The sequence below is a fragment of the Plectrocnemia conspersa genome, unplaced genomic scaffold, assembly GCF_051122295.1.
Source record: "Plectrocnemia conspersa isolate PC_06_02 unplaced genomic scaffold, ASM5112229v1 ptg000039l, whole genome shotgun sequence".
NCBI classification, from domain to species: domain Eukaryota; kingdom Metazoa; phylum Arthropoda; class Insecta; order Trichoptera; family Polycentropodidae; genus Plectrocnemia; species Plectrocnemia conspersa.
This window is the reverse complement of record NW_028277197.1, coordinates 32225-47871: the sequence shown is the minus strand read 5'-3', so window position 1 is coordinate 47871 and position 15647 is coordinate 32225. Positions and strand designations below refer to the sequence as shown.

Here is a 15647-nt window from a genome sequence, read left to right as displayed (position 1 = left end):
AAAGAGTTAATCTTCTCATGTTGAAGTCACTGTCAGCAAGTATTATCTTTTTATAAAAAACATACTACATAAGTTTGATGTAACTGAATATCTTAAATTTGGCTATTCAGAAAGAGGAATGATGGCACAGAACAAAAATTGTATCTATTTTGCCACATCGGAATTAAAAATAACCCACTCTTAGATATTTTGGCTATCGATTATTCCAGGTATGCAATCACATATTTATAATCATTGTAAAATGTCGTTTATTAGATAACATCCAAGAAACTACACATTTATAAGCTGTCCGACAGCGCCGATTTGATCGACATTAACTTTCAATCCTCACATACTAAGGATATATTACACGTTCATGTTTAAAACATAACTGGTTAATTTAAAATTCTTAAAATCTAACGTATATGTGTATTAAATCGGAAAGCAATGATAATGTTTATGTAATATAAAAGTAAAACTCACTTTTCGGCCTCGGAGCCCGGCGACGGGATTTCAAAATTTGAAGATTTCATTACAAAGATTGTTTTATGATCGTTTATCTAATTTAATCAATGTATTCTTCTTATCCTCAACACATTATGTATATATTTAATTTTCATAGTTATAACACACCTAGTTAATTTGCAATCCGATTATTTATAAAAGCAAAAACTCACTTTTAGGCCTCGGAGCCCGTCGCCGGGAATTCAAAATTTGAAAATTTCATTACGAAGATTATTTTATGATTGTTTATCTAGTTTAATCAATGTATTCTTCTAATCCTCAACACATTATGTATATATTTCATTTTTATTCAGTCAAATGACGAATTAATGAAAATTATTGTCGCGTAGCAAAATTTTATTATTAAATAATAATTATTTAAAAGTGTTGTCACGGTACTGTCTATTTGAATTTGAATGCTTATTTTTCATTGGTCGACGCTATTTGAATATTTGAATGCTTATTTTTGATTGGTCGAAACAACAGAACGCATTACCGGCGGCTGGCTCGAAAATCAATCGGAACAAATTCAATTTTAATTTTTATTATTATTTATTATTATAATTAAATATATTTCCTTTGTTTACGTGTATTGTTACACACCGTTCATACAAAGCGTTACGATTTATAGAGTATAGAATTGAACGGAGAATGTCTCGTTTAAAGTTATGCGCGTCCGGAAGCGACGGCTTAGAACAATTATATATAAGATATAAATATATATATATATATAAGATATATATATGATTTCAACTTTGCTATATGTAGTAATATATATATATATATATATATATATACTTATATTTACATACTTATTATTATTTACATACATCCAATGTATAAATGTTACAGTGAATGTGTAATTTTTCAAAGTCATATTTTACTAGGAAAATTCAAATATATTTTCACCAGTAAATATATATTTCTACTAGCGAAAATATAATTTAAGGCGCTAATATTCTGCTCTAAGATGTCTATAAGCTTAATTTGACAGTTGCGAAACGTCCATTTGCTGTTCAAACCCAAACCTAGCCTAATGAAAGTTATTATTAGATCTAGTCCAAACTACAAACTAAGCCAAATCATCTCTCAGGTAAAAATAAGCTCATATTGCTCCATAATTTGTCTGCATTTATATATTACACTATGTTTTAAAAATATGATAGCTATCCTTACCGATATTACTATGGACTTCTAATATAAGAGGGCTGATCAAAATATATTCAAACCGAATTTTAGTCAATAGGAGAGTGCAAAAAAATTATCACTTCTCAGAAGGCAAAAATACACGTCAAAAGCAATAAAATCGTGTCGGCGCCGTCGCAGTGGGAATACTCGGTAACGAGCGTTCCCACTTCCTAAATAAATTAATAAAATAAATAAAAGCAGAGTTAACCTTTCCCTTACTGTGATATGTATTTACTGGTATTCGACACTAAAAATGTGAATATCTATATGAAAAATAATAGATATGCGGTTCAGAATTTATGTATTCCTCCGTTATATTATTATGAAGTACATCCAATTATAATAATATGTAATTATTTATCTGGAGTGACGGAAAAAAATGATTTGTCGAAAAATCGGGTGTAGAGCAGGGGCGTATATTCAGGGTGTGCTAGGTGTGCGGCGCACACCCGCAAAACCATCTAAAATATAAATTTAGAAATTTAGAAAATTTAGGGCATAAAGCGACATCATTTTGCATACAGTAGTATGCAAAATTATAAAATTTTAATATGCAGTGTATAGTATGCATTGGTATTTGTCAGTCGCTCTAAAAGTTTCCGCGCGACCGACACGCAATGTATTAATCATGTGGCGCGCCGACCTTGAATGCGGCGTTGAAGATATTTTGAATAATCCATTTTCAAAAAGAAGTTATGAAATTAAATTGAAGATCATCAAAATTGGCAAACCACGTCCACCTCTTCCCAATTTATTTATGAAGCATAAAGACAATAAATGTGAATATACAAGACATTTTTCATTTTCGTCATATGAACGAACTGAGTGGTTAACAGGCTGCGAACTTCGATCTAGATTGTTCTGTTGGCCATGTTTATTGTTTTCCAAAGAAAGAAGCGTGTGGAATAAAAGTGGATTTGCTTAGTCATCTGATAACGGCACTGAAAAAACACAAAAGAGCGCAGTCACGCGTTTAATCATTTTTTTCTCTCAAAATGTTTGGAAAACAACGAATTGAAGTAATGATTGACGCTCAACGTAAAGCTAATATAAGTCAACATAATGAACAAGTTAATAAAAATAGAGAAATATTAAAACGAATGATTGACGCAGTAGTATATCCAGGAAAACGATGAGTCCTGTAATTCACTAAACAAAGGAAATTACCTTGAATTTTTAAATGCACTTCGAGAATACGATTCTATTTTGGATACTCATTTAAATACTGCAACGGTGTTTCGTGGTACTGTTATAATCGTACTTCGAAGCGCCACGTTTCGATTCATATCCATGCGCGAAACGGACCTATCGGAGACGAGCTACCCACACCCAATCACAGAAGGGCTTTCCCCCACCAACCAAGTGCGTCCGGCACGTGCCTCGACTACTATATAAGGAGGGTCACGGCCGGCCCAACTCACTCTTTCTTGGGAATCCAAGCCGGGAGGAACTCTCCCTCTACACTTCACTTCTCGTTGGGAATCCAACTAGGGAGGAATCTCCTTCGTCACATCAAGAACTTCTGATAGGGAGGATTCTCCTTCGTCCCATCAAGAACTTCTGAATGGGAAGACCTCTCCCTCTTCAAGAACCTGTCCACGTCCAGGAGGAGTCCGGAGTCTAGACCGTCCGCGCGTCTACTCTTCGTCAACCAGTCCACGAGCGAATTTTGTATCATTTCAAACTCAAAATAAACACATTTACAACCTACCTCTCGCCTATATTAATATTGTCATTCCTAACATGATAATTTTTGGCGCAGTCGGTAGCATTCTGTCGGATACGTCAAGCGGCCCGCCGCAAGCACGTTGATCACGAATCTACACGGCGAGAGTTAGTTAGTTAATTGATTGTTTTGACTTTTCGAAGACAACGAATTCAGGAGATCCAGGAAGGAAGGAGGTCAACGACCTTAAAACAGAGCTTTCGACGTCCAGCCACACGAACACCCACGTACGAGCTGCCTAGTCTTGAGTCTGGAGCCTCACCAGTATAACTGCGTGAGCTGAGAGATCGCCGCTTTTCGAGCAATTTGATCTTCCAAACAAACTGTGAGTCCTTTTATGTCTGTCAGAGTTGCACATACACGCTCAAACCCATCACCTTTATTTTTCGATATTTCAATTCCTGCCCCTTTTATTTCTAATAACCCCAACCCTTCACCTTTAATTTCGAAGGAATCTGTACCTTCAATCGCATCCTTTACAATGTCGATTGAGGAAGTTATCCGTTTCATTCCATGCACGTTCAATCCCAAAACTGGAGATCTGAACGATTTCACCTTTTACTGTGACGAGGCAATTTCAAGTTGCCCGCCAGATTTATTACCTCGACTCATACGTCACATTAAGTTAGCCATCACGGGAGATGCAAAACTTTAAATCTCAAAATTTACGACGTATGAGGAGATTAAAACATTTTTAATTTCGACGTACCAGCGGAAGGTTAATCCCGTTGAACTCCGTAACAAACTTCATGGCGTAAGCCAAAATTCTAGAGAAAATGCTCGCGACTTCGCGATCCGCGTTCAAACCCTTTTAAATAAAGCGAAGGATGCTATCCCGGATGATAGGGAGAAGAATATTTAATGGTAAACCAATGTCGTTAGATAGGGAGAAGAATATTTAATGGTAAACCAATGTCGTTAGAAGACATTTTCAATCTTTTGGACGAGGCAGAGAGGTGGCCTGAGAGATATCAGACACCTGAGAGAAAACCACATTATAACAATGTAAACCCTAATTCGAATTTTCATAAACCCTTTTCAAATAATTATTCACCGCGTGATACAAATCAACGCCCTACTTCTAAATCTTTCAATAATAATTATAATAATGCAAATCAACGCCCTAATTCTAACACTTTTAATAAGAATTTTGATTCCAATCAACATTCTTATAATAATTCTTTTCATAAAAATTCTAATCATAATTCGTTTACTAAAAATTCTAACCAACGGTTTAATCCTAATCCTAATAATTCTAATTTCGTTAGGAACCCTTATAGTAAAAACACCTTTTGTAATTATTGCAAAGATGAAGGTCATTTACTTGAAAATTGTAAACTCCGTAGCGAAAGCCAGCTAAAACGCAATGCGAGAGTTAACCATTTAAACTTCAGAGTTCCCGAACCAACTGCCAGGCGAAGGAACAAAACTTTAAACCTATCGGCAGAATCCATTCAATCGCCCCCACGGGAACATTCATAATAATTCAATGTTTAAACAACCCTAAACGTTCTTTACGATTCTTAATCGACACGGGCGCGGGCGTCTCCTTGGTAAGCCCCGAATCGATCCAAGATTTTCAGTTGGATCCAGAGGATACGGTGACCATAATGGGTATCACTAAATCTTCTACCCCCCCTAGAACATTAGGTTCTACCTTTCTTACACTTTTACTCCACGGAAAGCCGGAGATAAAACATCATTTTTAAGTAATTTCTAAATCCGTTTCTAATTTACCATTAGATGGAATCCTTGGTAATGACTTCTTAACAAAACACGGTATAGAGTTAGATTATAAAGATAACGTCCTGAATTTATACGGACTTAAGTATCCCCTTTTAGACCGTGGTCATGAACCTTTTGTAATATTAGAACCTCGTACTGAAACGTTAGTTTCACTTAACGTTTTAAATCCCGAAATTCAAGTCAGAATTATTCCCGATCAACCCATACTTCCCGGCGTATTCTTGTCTCGCGCCTTAACAAAAGTGACAAATTCTAAAGCACTAGCGACTATTTTAAATACTACGGAAACCCACATAAGAGTTTTTCCCCTTTCCGTAACCCTTGAACCCTTTAATGAAGTCGACAGTGAAGAAATTTTATCGCGACCCCAACTATACGATTCGAAACGAAACGTAATTCTCGATAGTCAGTTGGATTTAGCACATCTTAATGAAGAAGAACAACAGTCTATTCTTAAGCTTTGCCATTCTTATAATCATTTATTCCATTTAAAAGGTGAGGAGTTAACGCATACAAACTCAGTTTGCCATAACATCCCCGTTACGTCGCAAGTACCCATTTTTACCAAATCTTATCGATTTCCAGAGGTGCATAAGCAAGAGATCGAAAACCAAATTCAAACAATGTTAGGTTAAGATATAATTCGGGAGAGCACTTCTCCTTGGTCCTCACCTGTTTGGATAGTTCCCAAACGTAGCGACAGTTCAGGCGCTAAAAAGTGGCGCGTAGTCATAGACTACAGGAAGTTGAACAACGTCACCGTTGGCGATGCATACCCTTTGCCCAACATCGCTGACATTCTAGACCAGTTAGGTCATAGTAAATATTTCACCACCTTAGACCTCGCGTCTGGGTACCATCAAATTCCCATTTCTTCGGCCGACGCGGCCAAAACAGCGTTTTCAACCCCAAACGGTCATTTTGAATTCACTCGTATGAGTTTCGGACTTAAGAATGCCCCTGCATGCTTCCAACGGTTAATGAATAACGTGTTAGCCGGCATTCAAGGTATTAAGTGTTTTGTATATTTGGATGATATTGTGGTTTACGCTGACACCTTACAAACTCACGATAGGAAACTTCGTGAAATTTTCCAGCGATTGTCGAAACACAACTTAAAGCTTCAGCCAAATAAATGTGCCTTTTTACGAAGAGAGGTGGGCTATTTAGGCCATATTATTACAGAGGACGGCATCAAACCCGATCCTGATAAAATTGTTTCTATCAAAAATTTTCCGATGTTAAAGAACATCCAACAAGTTCGATCCTTTCTAGGATTAGTCGGGTACTATCGAAAATTCATTTCTGATTTTGCGAAAATTGCTCGCCCTTTAACGTCCTTATTAAAGAAAGACGTACCATTCGTATGGAGAGACAAGGAAGAGAATGCTTTCTCCCAATTGAAAATTAGTATAACTACTCCTCCAATCCTTAGTTATCCTGATTTCGAAAAACCTTTTATTGTCACCACGGACGCTTCCAACCACGCGATAGGAGCGGTCCTTTCTCAAGGAAAGATCCCTAACGATCTTCCTATTTATTTCGCTTCGCGAACTTTAAACCCTGCAGAGACTAACTATTCAGTCACTGAAAAGGAGTTATTAGCCATTGTGTGGGCTTGTAAACATTTCCGACCATATTTGTACGGGAGGAAATTTCAGATAGTTACAGATCATAAGCCATTAACTTGGTTGTTTAATAACAAAGATCCCAGTTCCAGACTAATTCGTTGGCGTTTGAAACTGGAAGAATTCGAATACGAGATTGTGTATAAACCCGGCAAATTAAATGCTAATGCCGACGCTCTCTCTCGTTATCCTCCTGAAGTATCTGTAAATACTTTTTCAATTTTTCTTACGTCTGCGGACTTAAAACATTCTGATGAATCCTATCAGGATTTTATTCAGTTTCATTATATGAACCGGAAACGGTTAAAATATAATTTTCGCGAGTTAGACTCAAACCTTTTAGATCGACAAGATCACATTGCACATTGTGTGTCGGAAGATTTAGAAATGTCAGCCGAACTAGCCGTAGCCATTAAAGAGAGTATTCCTAATTATAACGAGTTAATTAGTAAACCTCATTCTTTACACGAAACTTTACATTCGTCATTAAATTCTTTTTATATTTTTCATGTTGTAACCAAATTAAATTTCTGGGATAAACCCACGTATCCAGATTTATTTTATGCTTTGAAAACCTTACGTAGTGAGTTAGACAAACTAAATATAAAATCTATTTCATTACCGCGCCTTGGTTGCGGTTTAGACCAACTTAAATGGGAAAAGGTCAAACTTATTCTCCATTATATTTTTCGCAATTCAAGTATTCAGGTAACGGTTTGTCACAATCGGATAATCAAGCCGCTTCGAGGAATCATTCCTACCATTTTATATGAGTACCATAACTCTGTAATCGAGGGTCATGCAGGTCAGAATCGCATGTTTAATAAAGTTTGTTTGAAGTATCGTTGGAAAGGTATGCGAAGAGATATATCAAATTATGTTAATCGATGTACATCATGCCAAACCAATAAAGTTCACCGACAACGAATGAAACAACCTATTGTGATCACCACCACAAGCGAAAAACCCTTTGAACGGATAGCGTTGGATATCGTAGGTCCACTTCCAATTTCAGAATCCGGTAATCGGTTCATTTTAACCCTTCAGGACGACTTAACGAAATTCACACAAGCATATCCTATCCCAGATCACGAAGCAGTAACCATTGCCCAAACGTTAACTACTAAGTTTATTTGTAATTTCGGCATTCCCGAATCAATCTTAACAGATCAAGGAAGGGAGTTCACTTCCAACCTTTTCAAGGAAGTAGCCAAGCTTTTCAAGATAAAGCGGGTGCAAACCACCGCTTATCATCCCGAGACTAATGGAGCCCTAGAGAGGACCCATAGTACGATAAAGGATTACTTAAAACATTTTCTGGCACCTGATCAGACTGATTGGGACGAGTGGCTACCTTTTTCGATGTTCAGTTATAATTCTACTCCTTACACGGCTACTAAATTCACCCCTTTTGAGTTAGTGTATGGTCATCCCCCATCACTACCTACTTCTATAACTTCCCCTTCTTTTTCGTCTACGTATGATAGTTATGTAGAGAATCTTAAACTAAAATTAGTTAAATCTTTAGAGGTGGCTAGACAAAACACCATCCATAACAAAGAGAAGGTTTGTACTAAGTACGACAAAACCAAAAAGTTACGTACCTTTAAACCAGGAGATTTGGTTTATTTGATTAATAGTGCTGGAAAGATAGGCACAGCAAGGAAGTTTAACCCAACTTTCACGGGTCCTTATGAGGTAACCTCAATAAACAGTTAGGTAAATATTTCCATAAAAGTGGGAAACAAAATAAGACGAGTCCACATAAATAGGGTTAGATTAAAAAGGTAACTTTTCTCGTACCTGTCCTATTTACGATGAACCCTAGTTATTCTCACGATCAAATGTTTTTGTATTCATATTTCATTACTTTATAAGCATCGTCTTTATAATGTTCTTTACTCCAACTTGAGTAAAATTATTCTTAATCTCATTTTCTTATTTTAGAGATTAATCCTTTTTTTTTTATTATGAAGTTCACGGCACGAGGCCTGAACCATTTCCTTTCATTTTTATGTCATCATCGATGATAATCCATATGATGGATAACCCTTCGTATTCAATTAATTTAATTGAGCTTTTAATTGATTTGTGACATCGGTCATAGCTGGATCAAGTATTGTAACCTGGAAGGAGGTTAAGTGTAACCCTGACCTGAGAGTCGGAGGTGATTCGATGTAATGTTTGAAAAGATATTTTTCCCCCTATCTTGTTCATTCGGAGAATTTTTGGGTCTAGAGTCCCTGGTGTAGTATTGTTTGAAAAGATATTTTTCCCCCTATCTTGTTCATTCGGAGAATTTTGGGTCTAGAGTCCCTGGTGTAGTATTGTTTGAAAAGATATTTTTCCCCTTATCTTGTTCATTCGGAGATTTTTGTCTTTCGATGTAAAGAAGGAATTTTTATTTGTAGCCAAGGAAGAAGTCCTGTGGTGATTCGTCAGTTGATCCAGGTGATTCGTATGTTCATGTTATTTATTTAATTGTGAAATTTTATATTTTCTGATGACAATTGAATTATTTCTTTATTTTCAGTTCTGTTAAAATGAAAATCCTTTTTCTTTTCCTTTTCCTAATCCTGAGCGATTATTCGTAATTTTGGTGGATGTCTGAGGACATTCGTATTGTTAATCTTAATGATTAAAATTTTTTGTATTTGTATTTTATTATGTTTAATAAATACATTTTTTCATGTTTACAATCTTAGCGATAATATTTCGTTGTAATCGTATTGTAATTTTTTATTATAATTGTATTCTCATTGTAAGATTCATTATAGATCCTACCGATCAAATGTATAATTGTAATCACAATTGAAATTTTTATATTTGTTTATCTTTCTAAGATTCCTACCGACACGATGTCGAGTAATTGTAATCGTCATAATAATTGTATTATGTTTTGTAAAATTTCTATGTCATATACTTGTGAATTTTCATTGTATTTGAAATCGCACTTATAATTTTTGTTATACCTGTAATATTGTAAATTAATTATAATTCTACGGTTAAAATTTCGTATACCTGTTATCGAAATTGTATTTTACACTTTTACACTTTTATAATTTTATAATTTTCTATGTTCGTAATTGTGATCGTATTTGTAAAACGACGTTTAAATTTTCATATTTTTGTACTTTGAATTGTACTTTCGTATTTTTGTAATTTCTGTGAACGGAGAAACTAAGCTCCAGAAGTTAGTTTCGTCTTGGGCTCGGAGGTGTTATAATCGTACTTCGACGCGCCACGTTTCGATTCATATCCATGCGCGAAACGGACCTATCGGAGACGAGCTACCAACACCCAATCACAGAAGGGTTTTCCCCCACCAACCAAGTGCGTCCGGCACGTGCCTCGACTGCTATATAAGGAGGGTCACGGCCGGACCAACTCACTGACAGTATTTCGACTCTGTCCGTCGAACTGAGTGGACGTCCCGCGCCCGCTTGCTCCCAGAACAGACCAATGATGACGCCAGCCACCAAAACGCTGCCACAGATGTCGACCTTGGAGGATTTTCAACAAATTATAGAACGCCTCCAGTCAACAATTCTGTCGCAGCAGAAGAAAATAGACCAACTGACCGCCACCATCACTACGCTTCAGCAACTGCCCAAACACGGCAGCCATAGAAAACGTAAAAAACTAATTACTTCGAACCGTTTTTCAGATCTCGAGGAAGAGGGATCCACCTCGTCCGGAATGGAGGAGGAATCCCAGCCGAAGACCGCCGCCCCTGCTATCGAAAAAACCTGCCAACCTGCCCAACGAAAGACCTCTGCCGCCCCGCCGACCCCACAAAACACACAAACCGCCCGTCCAAGCCAATCGACTCCAACGCAGCCACAGCAGCAACCCAGGAAAAAAAAGCGCTAAGTATCACGCCAACACGATACACACAAACAGTCACCAATACAACACAGACGATCCCGCCAATAATTATCGCCGAGCCAACCCCATACAAAAGGGTTGTAGATATAATTAAAAAAGTCATCTCGCTACCGTTCGAGTCAAAAATCTCCAACAAGGGAACAAACTTTCTGCTTAAATCATCAGACGATTTTCGCAAAGCCACCACAGCCCTCAAAAATAACGAAATTGCGTACTACACGTACACGCTTCCGGAGGACAAACCTCTAAAAGTTGTCCTCCGCGGAATCCCCGCCTCAGTCACCGCCGAGGAAGTCAAGGAGGCCCTAACAGAACAGGGCTTCGCAGTCTCCGAGGTCATTCGGATGACATCCAGAGCAACGAAAAAACCACTTCCGTTGGTCTTAGTTAAAATTTCCAAGAGTGATCAACAAAAGGCACTTTTCCAGATCACTTCGCTCCTCCACCTAAAAATAACGGTGGAAAGCTTAAACAGCTCAGCCAAAGCTACCCAATGCCACCGCTGCCAAAGTTTCGGCCACTCCGCACTAAACTGCGCGATGACATACGCCTGCGTCAAGTGCGCCGGACCACATCCGACATTCAATTGCGTCAAAGACGCCAAATCGGCCCCACAATGCATAAATTGCGGTGGCGCACACCCAGCCAGTTACAGAGGCTGCCCCAAATGGCCAGTAAACAAAGCCCACTACGAACAAAAAACCCAGTTCACCAAACCAAATTCACCACCAGCCCGTCAGGTCTCACCACAAATACAATTCAGCCAAATTGCTAAGCCCCCGCCAGCACAAACCCAATTCAATCCGGAGCTAATTGCTCAAATAACGGCAGCGGTTCTTCAAACCCTCTCCGCTAACCCCAACCTTCTGAATGGGCGTAACTAAGGCGGGAAATTCACTGACACTGACATACTGGAACGCAAACGGACTAAACCACAAAATACTTGAACTCAGACATTTTGCACAAACATACAATACGGACTTAATCCTCGTGAACGAAACCCATTTACGAAACTCCAACTCCCCGAAAATCCCCAACTACATCCTCTACAAGGATGACAGGCTCCATGGCAGGGGAGGCGGCACCGCTATCTTCATTAAAAAATCAATCGCCCATATTAGAATCCCCACCCCCGATCTCCACCATACAGAAGCAACAATAATACAAATTCCCACTGCACATTCTGGCAACTTCAAAGTAGTTTCTCTTTATAGCCCACCAAACTCGTCAATAGATCCAAACGATCTAAACAAATTATTTTGCGACAATGACCCAACGATCGTTGCCGGCGATTACAACGCAAAACACCCTCACTGGAACTGCCCAAAAACTTCCCAAAAAGGCGCTGCCCTTTTCAACTATGCCATCAACGCCAACGTCAACATAATAGGCCCGCCTGAACCCACCTGCTACAGTAAAGTAGCCCGCCGTCCTTCTACTATAGACCTCTTAGTCCACAGCAACTTCCCGTGGTCAATAGACCTCCATTCAATAAACGAATTGTCTTCCGACCACAACCCTGTCTTGGTCGAACTCTCGAACCCATTCGTAAACTTCACATCTTCACAACCTAGCTCCCCCTCAGAATCCAAGTACATCAACTGGCTCAAATTTAAATATTATCTGGAAAATAACACAGTCATTCCACACTTCTTGAGAAATAACACCCAAATAGACTCAGCCATAGAATCCCTAACCGAGAGCTACACAGCAGCCCTAGATTTCGCCTCGACTCCAATAACTAACCCGGTAACACGCCCTCAGCTGGATCCGGAAACGCTCTCAGCCATCAGAACCAAAAACCATCACCGCAGACGCTGGCAACGCTACGGCGACCCAGCCGACAAAATCAATATGTCAAAATACCAGGCCATCGCCAGGCGGGCGCTTCGAGAGTTCCATGACAAAACGTGGGAATCGAAACTAAATACACTATCAACCCAAAATAATTCATTATGGAAACTCGCAAAAACTCTCAAAAAACCGTTCCACTATACTCCGCCACTACATTCGTCCAACAACGGACTAGTCTTCACATCAGCGGAGAAAACGGAATGCTTCGCTGACTCCCTAGAAGAACAATTCACCCCAAACACTCCAGATGGTGAAACCCATTCGTTCATAGAAACGGCCAATTCCACCGTTAGAGCAATTATATCTTCCACCCCAATAGACAAAATAAAACTAACTTCCCCGGACGAAATCAGAAATTTCATTCACTCTCTCCACCCGCGAAAAGCCCCCGGTCTCGATAACGTCCCAAATAAGGCACTAACTTACTCACCGAAAAAAACTATAGTAACCATTAATAACATTTTCAATGCTGCTCTGCGAAATAGATACTATCCCCCTGCCTGGAAGTCTGCAATAGTTGTAGTAATCCCAAAACCAAACAAAGACCCCATATTTCCTCAAAACTATAGACCAATTAGCCTCCTCACAGCAGTCAATAAACTGTTTGAAAAAGTCATCCACAAAAGACTCACAAATCTGACTAACGAGCTGAACATCCTCCCGGATGAACAGCACGGATTTAGAAACAAACACAACACGTTACATCAACTACTACGCGTCACCGACACAATCTCCAACAAATTCGCTCATAAAGAATCAACAGTAGCCGTCTTCTTCGACATTGCCCAAGCTTTCGACAGAGTCTGGCACGAAGGCTTATTATTTAAATTACATACATTAAACTTCCCAACGTGCATAATCCAACTAATCGCTTCTTTTCTAAAATCCCGCACATTTCACGTACGCTTTGAGGGCTGTCTCTCATCACCCAGAAATATCAAAGCCGGAGTACCCCAGGGCTCCATAATTTCACCACTACTGTTCAACATTTTTACATCAGACATACCTAAACCAGCTAACCATCATTCCATACTAGCACTCTATGCGGACGACACTGCGCTCCTAAGCTCGTCCAAATCCATACCGTTAGCTCTTTCGCGCATCCAAATAGAAATTGACATACTAGAAAAATGGTACGCCAAGTGGCGTATTAAAATCAACCCAGTAAAAAGCCAAGGGTTAATTTTCACTAAGAAAAATCCGCCCCCCACACCCCAGCTAAAATTCAAAAACACCCCAATCCCTTGGACTACACATGTAAAATACTTGGGCCTAACTCTAGACAAAAAACTAACCTGGAAAACACACATCAAGAACGTAGTACTTAAAGCACGAGCCGCCCACTCAGCACTTTACCCCCTCATTGGTAGAAGAAGCACCCTAAGTCTTAAAAATAAACTTCTTCTCTATAAAGCGATCATCAGACCCACTATAACATACGCCTCCCCCATATGGGGAACGGCCTCTCTCGCCAACTTAAAAACAATACAAGTATGTCAAAACAAAATTCTTCGCAATTGCGTCAACGCACCGTGGTTCATGCGCAACAACCAAATACATGACGACACTGACACCCCCTACATATTCGATCACATACATAAACTTGCTCAACAGTTTTACGACAACATCCCAAAAATTGACAACGACTCAATCAGATACTTAACAGACTACGACCCAAATACCATCCCTCACAAGCACAAACGCCCTATGTTCATCCTTAACCGACAAATACCAGCCATGCTGCCCCAACTTACCTCCAAACCAAACCCCATACAACAATAGCCTCATAAAATCTCAAGCCATTAATTTTCAGACAAGACAAAGGTGTAAAAAGATCATGAGATCTTGGGACACCAGAAACGACATGACCAATGACCAATGACCAACTCACTCTTTCTTGGGAATCCAAGCCGGGAGGAACTCTCCCTCTACACTTCACTTCTCGTTGGGAATCCAACTAGGGAGGAATCTCCTTCGTCACATCAAGAACTTCTGATAGGGAGGATTCTCCTTCGTCCCATCAAGAACTTCTGAATGGGAAGACCTCTCCCTCTTCAAGAACCTGTCCACGTCCAGGAGGAGTCCGGAGTCTAGACCGTCCGCGCGTCTACTCTTCGTAAACTAGTCCACGAGCGAATTTTGTATCATTTCAAACTCAAAATAAACACATTTACAACCTACCTCTCGCCTATATTAATATTGTCATTCCTAACAGTACTTCCCCATCCGTACAGAATGACATAATTGAAGCGATTGGTGATGTTATTAACCCTTCCTGGGCGAAAAGGGGGCCAAAAAGTACCCCAAGAATTTGTTTTTCACTGTAACTTTTTAACTACTACCTTTAAAGAAGATACCAAACAATTTTTCATAAATAAAAACGTTACCCCCAAAGCGGGGAAGCCCGCGCGTCTCGCATATTCATACGCCACATAATATTACATGCAACATTTAAAGAAACATCAAAGTAGTATTTTATTTCTTACCTCGCTGAAGCTGCCTGTCGCTAGGTGGTTATGTGTAATACCTAATGATATAAAAATATATGTTAACACATTAAAAGAAATATGTATTTTATTTAAGACGATAGAGATTTATACGTACAATTTATTACGAAGCCGATTCAGCGGGACGTCTTTTCTATCAGCAATTTGATCTTCTTCTTCTCCGCAAATTATGATTTGTGAATGTGAATAATTATCGAAGCGATATGATTAGCTCACGAGTGCGCTCGAAGCGGACGTGTTTAACCGATCGAGGGCAGTTTATGAGTGAGCCCTGGCTGCCCTGGTGAGCTGCACGGGAGGTGCGGTGCAGTGATGTTGAGCCCTTGGCAAGTATGGACCAATCACCGAACGAGACGTGTTATAGCAGGTGTGCCACCTCGAATGCCCGTCCGAATGTACACATACATACATCAGGGCTGTCATAATTTAATATTAATTAACAAAAGCTATAATAATTAAAATTTAAAAATATGAAAATAATATGGCCTCGACCCGATTCCGGAGCAAAAAGGATGTATAATAAAACATAGAAATGCAGACTGGTCTTAATAAAATATTTTTAAAATGGTGTACGGAAAAATCATCGCAGATAATTTATCACGAGTCTTGAAAATTTGAAGATTAAAT

The 15647-nt window shown here is 39.0% G+C and overlaps 2 long non-coding RNA genes across 2 annotated transcripts; one reads left to right on the top strand and one right to left on the bottom strand.

Annotated features, from left to right (window-relative positions):
* The first annotated feature begins 6 nt into the window (after positions 1-6).
* On the top strand, positions 7-12843 carry LOC148225743 (uncharacterized). The gene is made up of 2 exons (XR_015812526.1): positions 7-451; positions 646-12843. It is a non-coding gene; the product is annotated as an uncharacterized LOC148225743 (long non-coding RNA).
* Positions 11712-15378, bottom strand: LOC148225742 (uncharacterized). Its single transcript, XR_015812527.1, has 2 exons — positions 15118-15378; positions 11712-15040 (listed from the first exon to the last, which is right to left on the bottom strand). It is a non-coding gene; the product is annotated as an uncharacterized LOC148225742 (long non-coding RNA).
* Positions 15379-15647: the final 269 nt, after the last annotated feature.